General features: G+C 39.1%; 2 pseudogenes; one reads left to right on the forward strand and one right to left on the reverse strand.

Moving 5' to 3' along the window:
* Positions 1–332: 332 nt before the first annotated feature.
* Positions 333–8,065, reverse strand: LOC120201465 (annotated as a pseudogene).
* A 106-nt stretch (positions 8,066–8,171) lies between these two features.
* On the forward strand, positions 8,172–12,634 carry LOC120201466 (annotated as a pseudogene).
* The last annotated feature ends 1,805 nt before the right edge of the window (positions 12,635–14,439 follow it).

The following is a 14,439-nucleotide window of genomic DNA, read 5'->3' on the forward strand; positions in this document are numbered from 1 at the left end:
TACTAAGATTCGACGTCAGCAACAAAATAACTAGGGTTAAGGATCTAATGACCAAAGTAAGACTGATTGAAACCAAAAGTGACCACAACATAACTTCTTCAAAACCTAGGACCAAAATGAGACAAAACGAAAACAAAAAGGACCACCAGTAAAATTTATCCACAATTAAAAAATGAAAAGTAGAGTGCAGTACAAGGATAACAGTAAGCCATTCTGTTAATTGGTGGTCTTATTGTGGGGAGTGGAAGGATCCCTTTTTATTTGGTATAATTTAGGTGAAAAATAAATAACAAAACACAACCACCACCAGCATCAAACTTGGATACAGTATTATTACAAAACCATGTTTTTTTGAAACAATTTACAACAAATAAAAATGTGTCAAACCTATTTCCTTGCCACTACCCCTGACTGTGCTGTTTGCAGCCCTTGGGTCCGTAGTGTTGAGCGCTGCGCCTTACAATTTTCTTGCACAAGTAACAGCAGTGCATTCGGCATGCCCAACAGAATATGTGAATGTTGTTGCCTACCTGTTTAGTGCACCACAACTCAAACAATCAATCCATATATCTATTTTAAAAATCCAAAAAATCGGGTTTACCTATCGAACAAACTCGACTACAATACATATGGTTAACCTTAATTAGCCGGATAACGTAAAAGAAATCCTGGACATTACTAGTTTAAAGCTAAAAATATCATTTTTGTGGCATCTTACCTAGTTTTCACAATAGAAGATTAAAGGAAAGCATAGGAGAAAATTTCCTTCAAATCCTAAATATACTCTAACCTTTGCATTGAACTGACAACAATTGGGGCACGGCAGCCCACGGTTAGCGAATAGCTGAGCGTGAACTTGACCTAACACCTGCCATGCATTCATCCTTTCCTCCCAGTGCCGTATCATTTCTTGTGGAAACAATTCACATGCTCCATCCCTACAATATGAAAAGAGTCAAAACCTCATTAGCTAAATACTGACAGATCAACTATTCGAAAGTTGAACCAAGCCAATGATAAGACTTGATCTGTAAATAATGAATGTTGTGTACCTGAAATGATCATATCCATCAATAGCACTGTTACAGCGGTAACAGAAATACTGCCCGCAGTTCTCACATACCATCTTGTTACATCCCTCAGTTCTTGAGATTGCCATCTTACAAGACGGGCATTGTTAGGCATCGCACATTATTTCCTTCATGCTAAGAAGTTCATTGATCATCTCACGTTCCTTGCGCTTTTTCTCTTGATTCAATTGGGACGAGCTATGGCGCTCCTGTTATCAATATTAATTCCATAAATGATGGAGAAAAGTTTCAATAGTATACAAAGCAGATGACCACATGACAAGGAAAATGATAAAATGTATCCTGCAATGTCTACAAGCAGTGAGGGAAAATGAGCACAGCCAAGAAGAAGACTTTGACAAACGTTGTCCAAGCTAAAGTTATAAACAATAAAAGTAACCTTTTGACGACTCTAGCCAGAAGACACTCATGATCTCATTATTTTTAAATAGTGTTTTCTATGGTTATTTCCAATTTCTACAATTTACCAGGAAAATAAGAGCGATAGCTGAAGAAAAATTAGTTTAAAAGAAATTAGGAGCATGAAAACACCACTGAAGAAAATGACATAGCTAATACCTGGAGGACACGAAGCTTTATTTCAGGTGTCATACATGCTATGCCGACATGACGGCGCTCCCTACAAAGTGTACAAAAGCTAAAGAAGCACTTGGAGCATTGTGCATGTTGCTCTTCATCCTCTATACAAGGTGTTTGACATCTTGGGCAATATGCAACATCTGACATTGAATCAAGGGTTTTCTGTAGCATAAGGGATTCCCACCTTTCATACCCTTCATCACCAAGCAAACGTTTCAACAAACCAGGAGGGACCATACCTCCACAATTAGCTTCAGGACATTGCAGCTTGGTTATGGTAGCTTCAGAGAGATGCATATTGGAATAAGTTCCCATGCATTTCCAGCAGAAGAAATGCTGGAATGGCAGTCTGATAAGTTCAATACCTGGCTAAAAATATACAGAGGGCAAGATTCAACATAAGACCGAAAATGTCAGAATAGCATGTACAGTATTATATTCAGATTAAAAATTAAAATCATGATTTATTCTAATCTTTTACTAAATATGCATGGAACATATGCTTAATAGCTATCATATTCATATTCAAATCCAACCCCCCCCCCCAAACAAAAAAAGTCAATAGTTCCTAGATCCATAAAATATCATCCTAAACCCTTTAAGCAAAATTCTCTACCCTAATCCTAATAAATTTGATTTCTAATCAAACCCAAAGAACCCCTGGGTAATACAAATACATGCTTTGTAGCAGAGTTAATGCAAGTTCTCCAATATAATTGGAAAGTCATTAACTGAAATTTATATTACCGATACTCAGGATCCCACCATGTTAATCAACCTTAGCATAATATATAAACCATAACAATATATATATATCATACTTAAGAGAACACAACACAATAGAGCCTTAGCTTCTTTTCAAGTCACGTCCGTCATTCCTTATTATCTTCAGCTTATATGGTAAAGCAAAAAGGAGGAGCCCTAAAATGTTCACATGAAAAATGCTCACAATGGCAAAACTTTTACAATTGATATTGAGTTACCTGCGTGCTCACTAAGACAGATTGGACATTCATGCAAGTTTTTGAGGAAGTTCTCATGGAATTTCTTATCATTGTAACTCCTAATAAATGGAACATCAACATCTGGAGAAACACTTCCTGAAACTGCATGCCTATCTCTGGTGCTCTCAATAGCATAAGAACCAAGCATTATGTCATGATCATGAGAGATTCATTAATCGGAGAAGACGGAGGAGAATTAGGGAAATTGGAAATAGGGTTAGGGATTTCAATTAAGGGGAGGGGTGTTGCCTGCAGTGAAGGAAGTCATGCCAACAGCACCAACAACACCTGCAAGGGAATCTAACTGTTAGGACAGCTGTATTGCCAGCTGGTAAATGGGTTGTTACAATGTAAATATATAAGCAATGTACTAGGTAAGGCTTATGGTATGATTGGAATGAATGAAAACTCAGTCTTCTTGAAATCCCTTTCTCCTCTCCTTTAATCTCCCTTCCTCTATTTCCTTCGATTGTTCTTCTTCTTTCGTAGGGTCATAACAATTGGTATACAGAGCCACAACTCCTGGCAAAGCAATGGCTGCATACTCTGTTTTCTCTGCGATTCAACAACAGATTGAAGACTTATCAAAGTTAGTGAAGCAAGATCAATACTTGGAGACAAGGATTGCAATGAATAAGGATCGTTTGGAACACATTTTACAGTTGTTGACTGGTAAAGAGTGTGAGCAAAAACATGATGATTCTCAGGTGTTCGATAAATTGCCAACATCAAAGATTCAAATTACTGCTTCTTCTCGTGGATCTGGAAAACATTCTCAGCTCATACCATCAACTCCAAAATGGGCTGTTGTAAATGGTGTTGGTGTCATTTTAAGTGTATGTGATGAAGAGGTTGCACACTATGAGACTGCTAGTTTAACGGCTGCTGCAGTCCCTGCTCTTCTAGTTCCTCCTCCAACAACAGCCTTGGATGAGCATCCAGTTGCTGGGTTACCAGCTCTTGAACCATATGCACGTTTGTTTCATCGGTATTATTATATTGCAATTCCACGTGCCACACAAAGACTTCTTCTTGGACTTTTAGAAGCACCACCATGGTGGGCTACGGATGCAATTGATGCTATCGTGCAGTTTCTGGAACTCCTTCAGGCTGCTGAAGATTATACAACTGGTATAAGGCTTCCTCGAAATTGGATGCTTTTGCATTTTTTGCGGGCAATTGGGACTGCAATGTCTATAAGAGCAGGTATTGCTGCTGTTACTGCTGCAGCTTTATTTTTTCGCATACTTTCACAGCCTGCATTGTTTTTTCCTCCAATAAGACAAGTTGACGGAGTAGAAGTTCAACATGATCCTTCTGGTGGTTCTATATCGTGCTTTAGAAAGAAGATTGAGGTCCCTGCGGCTGAAGCAACTATATATACTCTATTAACAGAAGCTTTTACCGTCCCAAAGCTTGTTTTAGCAGGGCAGTTGCCTGCCCAACAAAATGCTACTATTAATCTTGATCCAAGCATGAGGAACATACAAGAGCTGAAGTCATGGCCTGAGTTCCACAATGTTGTTGCTGCCGGTTTAAGACTGGCCCCACTTCAGGAAAAAGTGTCTAGAACATGGATAATATATAACAAGCCTGAGGAACCTAATGCACTTCATGCTGGACTTCTCCTTGCTCTTGGATTACACGAATTTCTGCGTGTTTTACGGATTACGGACATATACCAATACTTTTCACAGGAACATGAAAGCACAACTGCAGGTTTAATGTTGGGTCTGGCAACTTCTTATAGAGGGACTATGCAACCTTCAATAGCAAAGTGCCTTTATGTGCATATACCTGCTCACCATCCATCTTCCTATCCAGAGTTAGAGTTACCAACACTGCTGCAGACTGCAGCACTAATATCACTCGGGCTTCTTTTTGAAGGATCAACACACCCTCAAACAATGCAAAGATTACTGAGTGAAATAGGCCGAAGAAGTGGAGGCGACAATGTCCTTGAAAGGGAGGGTTATGTTGTTTCTGCAGGCTTTTCATTGGGTCTTGTTGCATTAGGCCGAGGAGAAGACACATTGGGATTCATGGATACACTGGTTGATTGGCTATTTCATTATAGTGGTGGAAAGGAAATTCGAAATGAAAGGTTCCCCCTGCTTTCTACATCAATGGATGAACATAACCGGGGCACTGGGCAGATGATGGATGGGACCTCTGTCAATGTTGATGTCACTGCACCTGGGGCTATGATAGCTCTTGCTTTAATGTTTTTAAAGAGTGAATCAGAGGTGATTGTCTCTAGGCTCACAATCCCCCAAACACATTTCGATTTGCAATACGTAAGACATGATTTTATAATGTTTCGTGTCATTGCTCGGAATTTGATCATGTGAGGCAGGATTCATCCCACTAAAGACTGGATTCAGTCCCAGATTCCTGAAATTGTAGAAAATGGTGTCAATAGCCTTGGAGATGATACTATGGATATTGATGAAATGGATGCAGAAACTACTGTACAGGCATATGTCAATATAGTAGCCGGGGCATGTATTTCTCTTGGGTTGAGATTTGCTGGCACAAAGGATGGAAATGCACAGGAGTTGCTTTATGAATATGATGTCTACTTTCTGAATGAGATCAAGCTTGTTTCCACTACAAATAGGAATGACCCATTTCACTCTGGTATTCTCCATGTCAAACGAAAGGTTGAATCGTGTTCATATGTGGATGATCCCCTAGGGTGTCAGTCACTGCTTTCACGAGCAATGCACAAGGTCTTTAATTCGACAAGTCAAATAGCAGTCAATGATGGACCTACTGCTGTTACTGTTGATCAACTTGTCATCCCTTTCTCTTCTGATCCAAGTTTAATTGTTTTTGCACAACTCTTCTGTGACCTTTCCTGGAATAGCAAATCTGATGTTGACTTCCAGGTGTTTTGCTTACAAGTATTATTTGAGTGTATAAGCAAGGATAGACCAGCTCTTCTGCAGGTCTATTTATCCTTGTACACCACCATTGGCACATTGGCAGAGCAAGTCTCCAGCAGTGATATTCTTGTTGGCGACTCATTATCTCTCTCTAGTTTAAAGTTTGCACTGTCCTATAATGAGGTTGTCTTGACTGGAAGGTTGACCACTTCAAATGGCAGCATTTTTCAGTCTGTGTTTCTAGGATCATTTCAAGGGAAAGGGAATGTCATAACTATATGGGAAGTCAACAAAGAAAGCAGCAGGAATCAGTTACTTAAACAACAACTTTTGAATCTGAAAATTTTTCAGAAGACTCAAGCAAGGTTGAAATTTTTTGCTAAAATAAAATTGACAGACAATGGCAGAGGACAAAATTTACCTGAAGTTTCGATCTTACCATCAAACCTCACTTGCTCTTCGAAAAGGATTAAGGCTAGCAGCAAGGGTCTATGGTACCTACATTGTTTTACAACATGGGGTAAACTATATTGAGCTTAAGGCACAATTATTAGGATTTGATCCTTGGGGACAAGGATCCTTTCATGGAAGGGGTATTGTCATGATCATGAGAGATTCATTAATCGGAGAAGACGGAGGAGAATTAGGGAAATTGGAAATAGGGTTAGGGATTTCAATTAAGGGGAGGAGTGTTGCCAGCAGTGAAGGAAGTCATGCCAACAACACCAACAACACCTGCAAGGGAATCTAACTGTTAGGACAGCTGTATTGCCAGCTGGTAAATGGGTTGTTACAATGTAAATATATAAGCAATGTACTAGGTAAGGCTTATGGTATGATTGGAATGAATGAAAACTCAGTCTTCTTGAAATCCCTTTCTCCTCTCCTTTAATCTCCCTTCCTCTATTTCCTTCGATTGTTCTTCTTCTTTCGTAGGGTCATAACACATTATTTCTTAATCGAACCCAAGATAAGAAAGAGAGAAGTTCTGCAGCCATTCTGCCCATTGGTATATAACTTCCTGCCCTTCTTGCCCCTTCCATATTGAGTCAGGCTGACTGCAAAGCTCGGGAATTCTAGCAGGACGCAACCACTGAACAGAGAGTGTAAAATAAGGAGGAAGATGGCTGGGGTAAGATCTAGGCAGTAAACAAGTCAAGAATCGGTGGAAGATGTTGGACTTTGAAAGAGTATGAAAAGTCATCTGATGTCTCGCTTTTTACATCCACATTAGAGGTATTTAGCTTTGTTGTTATAATAGTCTCACCACTGCCTTCAAGATGAATATGAACCTGTAAAATAACACAAAGGTTTAAGCTTACTCACTTGATTGTAGCTACTAGCTAAAAACAGTAACTTATAGAGAAAAAACCTTACCGTCAAGGATCGTAAGCCCGTCTGCTCGTCGAGGATGGAGACATTTTCTCCATAAATAAACTGTATCACAAGCAACTACCAAAAACAAGAAAAAGGATCAGATATGGAAATTGAATATAGATTGAAAAAAGAAAAAGAGAAACCTTTACTGATGTCCAGAAAGTCCTGAGAAAAAACCCTTTTATCATCATAACGTTCCTTTGACATAGAATTCAGTTTTCTTATTAGGACAACAATAACACACAACACTGTTTTCAAGCATATGTTTTTCAAGAAGCTAAGCTAAACTCAGAATCATCCTTATTCGTTGACCAAAAATTATAATTCCTTAGATTACAATGATAATAAAATACAAGCAATGGAAACATAATTGACACATAATAGATAAAAAAAAAAGACGGAAGTCATAACAATCAAAATTCGAGGAATTACCTCGTCCTCCTGCAACTGCTTATTGATTCTCAGCTGTTCCTCAAGCAACTCAGGTTCTTCCCCGCTTAACCGCAGCTCCTCCAACCTACTCATTACATAATCCGCACCGCTATGTGATTCATCTCCGTTAATGTTCTCTCCATCTCTTCAATCTTTGACTCCAAAGATTCTCTTCTTTATTTACATCTTGGTCTACATTCACTTCTTCGACTGCACACAAACGCGCTTTATTATCCTCAGAACTAAGCTCAGGTTCCGAAGAAGAAAGCTCGGATTTTTAACGAACTGGGTTTTTACACCAGGGCCACGACGGTATTTCCGGCTGGGATTTCGATTACCTCTATGGGGTTTTTGGGCAGAATCGTGGAAGTGTTGTTCATTAGAAGTAGATGAGGTCGAATGAGAATTAAGGGTCGATTCTTCTTGCTGTTGTTGGGGATCGAGTGGCGGTTGCTGAGGAGTACGGCGAAGAGGATTGACGGACCAGGTGTCTTCGTTTCGGTGGTTGTGGTAGCCTTGCTTTGATGATCATCTTCTTGTTCTTCTCATGGCGGAGGCTGAAGTTTCCGCGGGGCGTGTTGTGGCGGTGTTTTCTTGGAGAGGATACACAACTGTTATATACTGGCTCTTTTGAACGTAACGTAATATTTCGGATCAAACTCCATTGCTGTCTTTGGAACTTTTGAATTTAGACTAGTCTATTATGGCCCAAAACAAAATGATTATATTTTTTAGCATAATAGAGTGATCCAATAAAATTATGACAAAAAATTGAAGCAACACACACACAAAAAAATTGGGGGGCGGGGGGTGGTGGCAAAATCAAGTATTTTAGTCGTCACGCTGCCACCAAAAAGCCAACTCACGAGAATCGCCTGGTGCAGTGCAGTCTTACCATCATCGGCTTCTTCCCTTTAAACGCCGCTTTCTGTCTTCTGTTCTCAAATCCCAGATCCCTGAGAATCCGCAATTGTCTAATGGCGATAATGAACCCTCCCTCAAATCCTAGTCCCTAAAACGGTAAAACCCCTCTTTCCTTTTCTTTTTGGGTTTTCTTAGATATCTTTTATTATTTCTTTCGTTTTAAGAATTTGATTCATGAAGTGGAATGGATGGAGTGAGTAGCGGTAGCACCATCCAAAACGATGCATCGACGAGCGGCGGAGGAACCCAAACGACAACGCAACCTCCACCAACGCCCCAGCCGGTGGTGATGCAGAGTGCGAACGCGCCCCCGCCTTTCCTGAGCAAGACTTACGATATGGTAGATGATCCCGCCACGGATGCCATCGTTTCTTGGAGCCCAACCAACAATAGCTTCGTTGTTTGGAACCCGCCAGAGTTCGCTCGGGATCTTCTACCCAAGTATTTTAAGCACAACAACTTCTCGAGCTTTGTCAGGCAATTAAACACCTATGTACGCAGGTTTTCTTGTTTGTTATTTACTTTACCTGTCGCTCTATTGTTTTAACTTTTATAGTTTTCTCGAGCGTTGTCTATTTTAGATTGACTTTTGAAATATTCGATTTCCTTCTCGATGATAAGGTTTGATTGTGGATTTGAAATTGTTCCCAATCGAGTTAAATACATTGGAAGTGTTTGGCTCCAATCCATTGAAGTCATTGCTGAGAAGGCTTAGGAAAACAACTATCATAGAGGATAACTTTTAGAAATCTTTTATATCAAATTAAATTTAGGATTATTGGTAGTTGGCGGCAAATGACTGTTCTAACTTGGCCTCTAGGCCAGGGATTCAGCCAGCTAGGATTTTGAAGTAAACAGTTTGTGAAGAACTAAGGAACATGTATGCTAAGCTATATTATTATTTTAGTTGCTTTGGTTTCCGAAAACAGGATTAGGATCCTGTCTGAACTAACTATGATGTTTGTACTGGGGATTTGATAGATGTCATTGTCTCCCATGTCATGAAATTGTGTGTTTTGCGGGTTTTAACTGTGCTTCTTCTTGGATTTTCTCAGCAACTAAATGAAGCACAAAGGGGAAATTGGGAAAAGAAAGCAGATCAATGTTGTTCATGACGTGGTTACAAGGTTGTCAATGGATAGTTACTTCTATTTCAATTTGTCTGTTGCTACTAGTTTAAATGACCCTTAGCTAAAGGTAAATTAGTATTATGTGTAAAGAGACTGATGCATAAAACGTGTCACTTAGACAAACTAACCAGTTCAGATCCGATAATCCAACATAAGATTGGATATGACCATCAATGTTGGGTGAAAAACTTACTGACGGAAGACATATTGACTCTACTTGTTATGGATGATGGAAAATTTGTTAATATAATGGTTAAGCACTAAAGTAGGAAAGTTGTTATGAATATTAATCATTTGATTAACAAATTTTCCATCCTTCATACCAAGTAGAGCAATAATGCAAATATTCAGACTTGTCCCTTATATTTGTTTGAGCTTGACAGATTTTGGGAAATCTGGTTTCTGGGCTTTTCTCAGGGATTAGGCTTTGAGTAATGTGGATTTAGGTCTCAAAATGTAGTGGTAGAGTTTCCGTCTTTTATACTGAAATGGAATCTAATTTGTTCATACTGAGGTCAATAAATGACCAAAAATAATGGATATGTTGCAGGTAAGAAGAACTAAGCGGTAAGATATTTGTATTTGTGATGTGAGGGAAAGATTTTAAATAAGCATTGGTATTTTTTGCATTGTTCTTGTTAGATAAATTGTTCAATTGAGGAATCTTAAGTGTAGTTCAGGGGAAAGTTGTGGGATTGGATAATAGTTCACTCTTGATCAATAATCATAAACTCATGCTGGTACTCTAATCCGGTACTCACTTGACTGAGGCTAGCATGTAGTACTTGCAAAAGACATCTATTTGTAGTGTGGCAATTTAATATTCTAAGATCTTAGTTAAAATCCTTTCATTGATTGTTCTTCCATAAGTCTTAAAAGTTGAAGAACTAGGCAATAAGTGAAATCTTTATTACTACTAAATATGCAATTCTCAAACTGTATTCGTATTTTTTATGTACTTTGCATGCATATTCACTTGCATTTTATGTCCATGTGCGTCATAGATACTCTGCACACACATGATCCTAGGTGTGTGACTTGATTGTCATTTTATCAAAATGTTTGTGTCGAATCTTTATAGTATTGTCTGGATTTGATTGTATTTTATGCCGACTCCACAAATTTCCTTGGGAGTGGGATAATTATCACTTTGGCATGATCCTACCATGGACATTGCATTATGTTTATTGCATTATCCTTCACGGATGTCCTTTCGACTGAGATATATGTTACTTTTGGCATCTTCAATTGGGCATTGCATTTAATCACTTCCTTATGTTCAATATGGTTGAAATTAGTTGACTCCAGCTGCCACCTTCTACTTGAGCTTCATTGTATTAGTTTCTATTTAGGTGTACTCTAGTTGAGTCAACTTTAACCAGCATAAGGCAGTGTGCATTTTCCCCAATATTTGCTCCATTTACCAGAATAAGTTCAAAGAATAGGGCTTCAGCTTCTTTATTAATCTCGTTCCTAAAGTAGAGAATACCTATTGCTGCCACCTTCTTCCATCATTCCTTGGGAATTGGGGAAAATGTACACTGCGGCAAAGAAAACTTTTTCTACGCCGTCTCTTCTTGAATTTCTATTATGCAGTGTACATTTTCCCCAACCTTGCCCCATTTACCAGAAAAAGTTCAAAGAATATGGCTTTAGCTTATTTGTTTAAACTAGTTCCTAAATTATCAAGCCACTGCTGGAACAGATGGATGTCTGTACCCTTCTTCCATCGTTCGTTGGGACCAGTATTTATGTATTTCTTTTATTCAGCGACAGTTCTGCTGATTTTTATGATTTCTTCATATATTCTGTGCTTGTGTTTTAACAGGGTTTCCGAAAGGTTGATCCAGACCGTTGGGAATTTGCAAATGAGGGGTTTTTAAGAGGACAGAAACACCTGCTTCGGAACATAAGCCGGCGAAAGCCTGCCCATGGCCATGGTAATCAGCAGACACAGCAATCACAAGGACAGAATTCATCTGTGAATGCCTGTGTTGAGGTTGGGAAATTTGGGCTCGAGGAAGAGGTAGAGAGGCTTAAGAGAGACAAGAAGTGCTTATGCAAGAACTTGTTAGGTTAAGGCAGCAGCATCAGGCTACTGATAACCAGATGCAGAACATGTTGCAACGTCTTCAGGGGATGGAGCAAAGGCAGCAGCAGATGATGTCATTTTTGGCGAAGGCTATGCAGAGCCCTGGTTTTTTTGCTCAATTTGTGCAGCAGCAAAATGAGAGCAATAGGCACATAACTGAAGCCAACAAGAAAAGGAGGCTAAAGCAAGATGGTAACACTTCCACGGCCTCTGATGGGCAGATTGTTAAATATCAACCTTTGATGAATGAGGCAAAAGCAATGCTCATGCAGATAATGAAAGGGGATGCTTCTCCCATACTGGATTCCTTCAACAACAATAATGAACATATCATGTTAGGCGACGGTTCATCATCGTCTAGTGGATTGGACGGTAGTGGGAACAATTCAACCTGTGTATCAGGGTTGTCTCTTCAAGAGGTGCCACCAACCTCAGGTCAGTCAACATTTGTACCGTCAACTTCAGGTATTTCAGGGCATCATCCCTCGGCTGCCATATCTGAAATACAATCCTCCCCATGTACAACATCCTCTGAAAAGATCACAACAGCATCATTTCTAGATGTGATTGCACTGGTCGGAGCAGAAAAGCCACCATCAACGTCCACTAAGACAGATATAATTATGCCTGAGCTTGGTCAAATACCAGAAATGGTTGATATTCCTACTGAAACTGGCACTGATGGATTGGTTGATCCCACTGCTTTGGCTGGAAATGGTCTGGTACCCTTAGAACTCGATGACATTGTTTCTGATCCAGACATAGATGCCTTGCTAGATGGCACTACATTTTGGGACGACTTTTTGCGAAGTCCAGATCCTGAGGATATTGAATCAACCTCAATAGAGGGTAAAAGCAAGGAAGATGAAGAAGGGCAACCGATGGACGATGGATGGGACAAAACTCAGAATATGGATGAGCTTACAGGACAGATGGGTCTTCTTAGATCAGATAACAAGAGGGTCTAATCTTTTGTTGCATTTCATTAATTGGAGTTAAACGTGGAAGTTATATATATATTTTGACATGATCCTTAAATTGTGGGCATTGGAAAACGATGAATCCCTTAATGATCTGTATTGTTCTCTCACACGTATAGACATTGTTTTCGGTTTTTGTTCCTTTCACTTTAGCTTTTGCCAGTCAAATTTGGTAATCGGTGAGTTATTGAACATTATTGATATCAACTGGTTTAGGGCACGAGTAGGATGATTCAAAACCTCCTATTTCCTCGCATTTCGCAATGAACTCTTAATTTTAGAGGCACACTTTTAATTAACGATTAACTTCACAAAATATGGTGTTTTGTTACCTGCATGCTGAATAAATCACTCTAAGACACGTGGCAGTATTTGACACTACAGGAGAAGACCTCTGTTTTGTTATGGAGCAGAATATGTTGTTAAATCCGTGTGAGTGCAAATGTTCCTGAACATGCTATTTCCGGGATTGCGGCAAGCGTTGTACGAGGTTTGCAGTATCTGCATGGAATGCAAATCGTTCATGTCGATATAAAACCGTCGAATCTGTTGATAAACGGGAAAGGAAACGTGAAGAATGCTGATTTTGGAGTGAGTAAGATCGTTGTTGGTTCGCGTAATGCATGTGAGATGTGCTTACATGAGTCCTGAAAGGGTCTGGAGAAAGAGGGGGACGGTGGATGAGCTTCTTGATCACCCTTTTGTGAGCTTTTGAAGGATTCATGGAGTCTCTTCTTCAATTTTGCTAGGAAAACAGAAAAAAAAAATATATATTGTTTTCAAGTTTTGGTTTTTCTCCTCCGTAATTAAACCTTTCTGAGTTTTCAAATATCCGGAGCATGAAACTGAACTCGGTGTTGGATAAGTTGCAGTGAAGTAAAAGCTTATTTCAAAGAACTGCCATTTCCAACCTGCAAGGAACTATGTCCTCATGACGAATAATAATAATGGTTACCGGAGCTCTAAAAACAAGACCTTTCCGGTTTCTTCAAAGCCGGTGAGAACAAATAAAGAAACCAGAGGAGAAATAGAAGAACGACAGATAGAGAATTAAGAGGAAGATTGCCATTTTAGAACTGCAATGTAAAAGGAAAACAATGAGAGCTTAGTCTATGACCTCTGTCTGTGCTTATGTAGGGAGGACAGATAGATATAATACACAAGAAAGCAGAATGAAGAAGGAATTTAAGAAAAGTTAATACTAAAAACTATCTAATAAGTTCTCAAAAGTTTACAAACATAAACTTTGAACATGGAACAAAAATTCTCTCTCTCTCCTATATTTGTTCCACCAATAATTTAGTGTGTTAATGAAAACTTAATGGAAGTTGACTGTCAATTCATCTATACTGGAAAAAGTCTTTAATAATGTTCTTCAAATCGTTGTTTTTGTTTTAGTTCATGATGGAATTGCCACTACATACCCTCTTTGATTGAAAACATACATTCCGACGGATTTAAGCTTCTTTTTCGATAAAGGCTTTCATCTGCAATGACTTTCACCACCATGTTTTCTCATCCTAAATCAAGTGCCACCACTTGCGGTCTTGGATAGGGATGGGCATGGATCGGGTTGGGTCGGATTTTTAGTCCACCCGACCCGAGAACAAAGAATCCTCCACCCGAGATTCAACCGACCCGGCCAAAACAAAATTTCACCGAACCGAACCAAACCCGATATATAACTTAAAAACCCGATCCAACCCAAAATAATAAAAAAATCTTTTTTATTCAATAAAAACAATGACTTAATTGAAAAAAATAATATATAAAGGGATATTATTGTAATTATACCTAAATATATAAGGTAATATTATATTTTTAGGATTGGGTCGGGTCGGGTATTTTTCACCCTAAACTCAACCCGACCCGAACATCAAATTAAAAACCCCGATCTGACCCAAACCCAATTTTTTTAAAAAAAAACCCGATCTGATCTGGT

Source organism: Hibiscus syriacus, unplaced genomic scaffold, assembly GCF_006381635.1.
Source record: "Hibiscus syriacus cultivar Baekdansim isolate YM2019G1 unplaced genomic scaffold, ASM638163v2 tig00007361_pilon, whole genome shotgun sequence".
Classification (NCBI taxonomy): Eukaryota; Viridiplantae; Streptophyta; class Magnoliopsida; order Malvales; family Malvaceae; genus Hibiscus; species Hibiscus syriacus.